At 44.9% G+C, this 4,640-nt stretch overlaps 1 long non-coding RNA gene across 1 annotated transcript; it reads right to left on the bottom strand.

Moving 5' to 3' along the window:
- Window positions 1-2,579: 2,579 nt before the first annotated feature.
- On the bottom strand, window positions 2,580-4,117 carry LOC116221785. Its single transcript, XR_004164255.2, has 4 exons — window positions 3,338-4,117; window positions 3,200-3,271; window positions 3,032-3,110; window positions 2,580-2,793 (listed from the first exon to the last, which is right to left on the bottom strand). It is a non-coding gene; the product is annotated as an uncharacterized LOC116221785 (long non-coding RNA).
- Window positions 4,118-4,640: the final 523 nt, after the last annotated feature.

The following is a 4,640-nucleotide window of genomic DNA, read 5'->3' as shown; positions in this document are numbered from 1 at the left end:
AATGTCAAATTCTGCAATCTTTTACATTTACATTTGAGTCATTTAGCAGACGATTTTGTCCAAAGCGACGTACAAGGGAGAGAACAGTCAAGCCACGAAATTACCTTTTTTGACTCATGGTTTGAATGCCAGCTGAAACATAGCACTTAAGTGAGCATGTAGTATTAGTGCAGCATAGATACAGACACAGGTTTGTCATTTCTGAGTGTGACAGTAAGTACTATAACGCAAGTACAATACAAAATATATAAACAACATAAAAATACATGCTGAAAGATAATATGCAATTAGACTACGTTGTAGCTGTAACTTTTCAAAATAAGTTTTGAGCAGGTGTAGTCAGGCTCAGAGTAATGCTGTTTTTGGCACTGCTTTCAGTCACACTTTATTTGGATGGTCCCCTGTAGACTATCTACAGATGCTCAGATTATAAACAAACTGTTGAAACTCTGTTAACTACAATTTATGTTTAAGGTTAGGCTTAGGGGTAAGGTTTGGCTAAGGTGATGCTCAGTGAAAGTTAGTTTTAAAACATATTGATAATGTTAATTACTGGAGTTATGTATGAAATAAGATATGCTGTAAATCACCAACATGCCAAAACAAAATAGAAAAACTGGAGCAGAGAGACTGAGACAATATTTTATATTGACCATGAAAAGATAGGCCTTTAAATGGCTCTTCAAAATGTCAGGTATTTTGCTATAATGGACTAGTATTTTATTCCACCACTGAGGAGTCACAAATCAAAAAAGTCTCTTGCTGCAGAGAGAAAGTAAAAACAACGCCATTAATCAGAAGAACTAAGTGGTCGACAGGAGGAGTAGACCTGAATGATAGAATAGAAATAGGTAGGTGCAGATCCAGTGCTTGTCCAGTGGGCACAAGTCAGATTTGAATTTAATTCTAGCAGCAACAGGAAGCCAGAGAAGGGTAATCAGTGCACGAGGGACGAGGGGCTTCAGAAGAAGTTGTGGAGCATATTGGATGAGATATAGTCCAACCTTCTGAATATTATAAAGACAAGTGAAGTGACAAGTTCTGGAGACAGATTGGCTGTGAATACCAAGAGCCAAGTCTCTGAAAGATCAAGGTGAAGATCCTTCATTCAAACTGAAATATTACTGAGGCTTGTCATGATGATGTCAAGCCCACATTTTGAGTTATGTGGGGTGAAAGACAAGTACAGTTGGGTGCCATCCACATACCAATGGTAAGAGGACCCATGGGAGTGGATAATCTCGCCATAATAAGGTGGTGTAATTAAAAAAAGAGTTCCAAGGACTAAGCCCAGAGGTACACCAGTAGTAGTGAGAGTGATAGTGAGATTTGGACATTAAATGATCATCCTGTGAGATGAGAAATTGCAAACCAAACACTAGAAGCCGTTTTCCACTGCAGGAACTGGTGGGCCTCTCTTGAGCAACCTGAACCTATGCACGCATTTGGACCACAGGAACCGCCCCATCCTCACAAGCTCCTGTTCGGGGCCGTTTTTGGGGGAGAATGTTGGAATGACTGACTCTTATTGGTTAAACACGATGTGAGTGTAGGACATCAAGGGGCATTTTATAAAAACATATTTTTACCATAAGTAAAGTGGTGAATACAGCAGAAGGAATTATAGCTAACAGAGTTGGCTTGTTGAGATAACTTTATCACTCTGAATGAACAGAAGCAAACATCAGCTGAAATATATGCCTATATTAATCAACCGTGGTGTTTGTATCTTTATTTATCTAACAGCTACCATGAAACCATTTAATCGAGTGTTACTGTTCTTTCCCAACTATTAAGCAGACCGTATATAAATCGCATTAAAGTATTTTATGTGATTTTATAAAACAAACCCATGTATTAACCACAGTTCATTCAACGTCAAATCATGCCATGTAGTTCTGGTGCGAGCGCTACTAGCCATTTAAAACCATTTAGTTTATTTAGTGTTATGGTGTTGTGTGTTGTTATTAGATTCCCTGGCGACCTAGACCTGTGGGAATCAAAACCATTTAATGAACGTATATGAGAAGGGCTAGGGGGGACTTCTCCCCCTTCATTCATTAGCGTTACATTGATATCAGAGTAAGCGCCTTGCTCCATTGATGTCCCATTATTTCTCTCAGGATTGTTTAATGTCTATGTGTAGCGCCCCCTAGTGTACAGCTGACTACGCCACCCCTTGATCTCAGTTTGTCTGTGCTAAGGCCAGAGCAAGGGGAACTCTGTCTCAATAATCCGTACAGACACAGGTTCTTGGAAAAGTATAAAAATAGTCTTTTTTATTAATACATGGTATTAAAGTGTTGGTTTGGTTGGTCAACAGTAAAATAAATAACAAGGGAATACAGTGGGGAATCGCCAAGCTAACGGCACAGGAGCCAGAGAAGACAATGAGAACCACAACTAGAAGGGTTAGGGTCCCAATCACACGTGATCACTGTCTATAGACACATTGCAACTAAATGTCACTCTGATAAACTTAATTTAAGGACTTAAGACTTCATGCTTCACAGCAACTTCCTGTCACACGTCTAAGCTATACATTAAGTGCAAGAGGGGGAACTGACTACACGAGGCTGGCTACACGAGAGGGAGGGGGGACAAAACAAAGGAATGATGAAACCACTCTAGCCTGTGATGTACAATAACTGCACTCTCACTACAATACTCGTTACGATCAACAGGCTAGAGGAGAAACAAACCAAAATCTAGTTAAACAATAATCACCACCACAATCATACGTGTAGAGAACAGCAACAGCAACACTCCAAATGCTGGTTGCAGTTAAACAGTCTAAAAACATAAACAGACAATTAATACCGGTTGATCACATTCCATTGGCAATACAATTCATGATCTAGATTTATTCATCACAACAAACAGGATAAAGATGCCACATGACAAAGTGGTCAATATAAAAGGCAGGCCTACTATTAAATCGCTATAAAGCGACCAGGGAAATAGCATCTATGCACATTCCTCCGGGCAAATGAGCTACACCACTACGGCAGAGCATAACTCAGAGACGTACCTGCCGCTCACGTTACCGGATGCAAGGAACGCTACGTTTATAGCAGGTACCCCACGACAGCCACAATACCCAGCGGGTGCTGGGTAAAAACAAATACACATCATATTACAATCTGTCAGTTAAAAACAGTGTACAACAACGGTTATGCTTGCCGTTACATTATCGTACCTTGTCCATGGAAATGATCACGCAAAACACTGGTACACCGCGGTTCAATCAGCGTCTGCTTCCCCATACACACTATTGAGACAAACATTTCTTAGCATGCTTGTGAATCCAGAATCAAGGAAAACCGCTTTGACATACCTTTGTAGTTCGAGACAGCACCCACATCACTGCTTCCTCACACCAGTGCCAGCAGCAGAGTGATAACATACCGGCATAAGGACCCCAGGTGTCTATATATATATATCTACACGCCTACCTCTACGGCATTTAGGTGGCCTACCAGATGCCCACTCCACCCCCCAATTAGTGACGTGATTGGCACTGGGAAGAGAGCGCACAAACGATGGAGGGAGACTAATGGAGCCTAGTCCTAACCTGGTGCCCAGGCTACAATCCACCCCCTCCAAATGAATCGGCGACCCGACGATGGCAATTCACACTCCCCGGTCTAGGTCTGCGCCCTCTGACAGTGACCCCTCTTCATTCCTGGTGGAAACGGATTGAGGGAGCCGGTAGGGGTTGGAATGCTGACCTGCTGTCGATCTGGCCGAGCGCCGCAGGGCTTCAGCCTCCTCTCCAGGTATGGTCTCCACCTCAGCGAGAGCAAGGGGGTGGGGGTAATCCAGGGCCTCCTGAGTCTCGTCCGGTTGTAAAATGACCACATCTTGTCCTTCATCTTCACAGAATTGGGGGTCACCGGGCCGGCCAGCGTGGCTTGTAGAAGGAGTAGCCGCCTCTGCCTCTGACTGCAACCCTTCTGGAACAGCCCTCAGCTCGGACCGGTGGACCTGCCTGGTTGGCCCTTCCCCATCTCTAGGGGCCACGGTGTACACTGGTCCAGTCCCAGAGGGCCTCCGTAGCACCTGAAACACAGTGGGGTTCCAGTGATCCTGGATTTTGTTCCGACCAGGCACATGGTTACGGAGGTACACCAGCCCCCCCTCTGGAATCGTTCACCTGGGCATTGTGGTTCTGGTTCCGCCGGTGTGCCAGCTCCTCTGATCTTTGCCGGACATGCTCCCGGGTTATCCGCACACTCTGTTGGTGTTCCTGGATCCAGTCCTCTATGGTGCCAGCGTCCTGTCCTGCCACCCCAGCCCCAAGCAGGAAGTCCACTGGTAATCTCGGATGATGCCCGAACATGAGATAATATGGGGTGTGGCCAGTAGTCTGGTGAGGTGTGGTGTTGTAAGCAAAGGTCAGCTGTGGCAAGTGGCGGGGCCAGTGTCGTTTCTCAGCTGCCGGCAGGGTGCGCAACAGGTCATGCAGGGTACGGTTAAATCTTTCACACTGTCCATTACCTTGGGGATGGTAAGGTGTGGTTCTACTCTTCTGTACACCATACATCTGGCAGAGTTGTTGAATCAGCATGCTTTCAAAGTTCCGCCCCTGGTCTGAATGGATACGGCCTGGGGGCCCAAAACGATGGAACCACTGCTGG

This window comes from Clupea harengus, chromosome 9, assembly GCF_900700415.2.
Source record: "Clupea harengus chromosome 9, Ch_v2.0.2, whole genome shotgun sequence".
Lineage (NCBI taxonomy): Eukaryota > Metazoa > Chordata > Actinopteri > Clupeiformes > Clupeidae > Clupea > Clupea harengus.
Note: the sequence above shows the minus strand (reverse complement) of the source record. Positions and strands in the feature narration are given on the sequence as shown.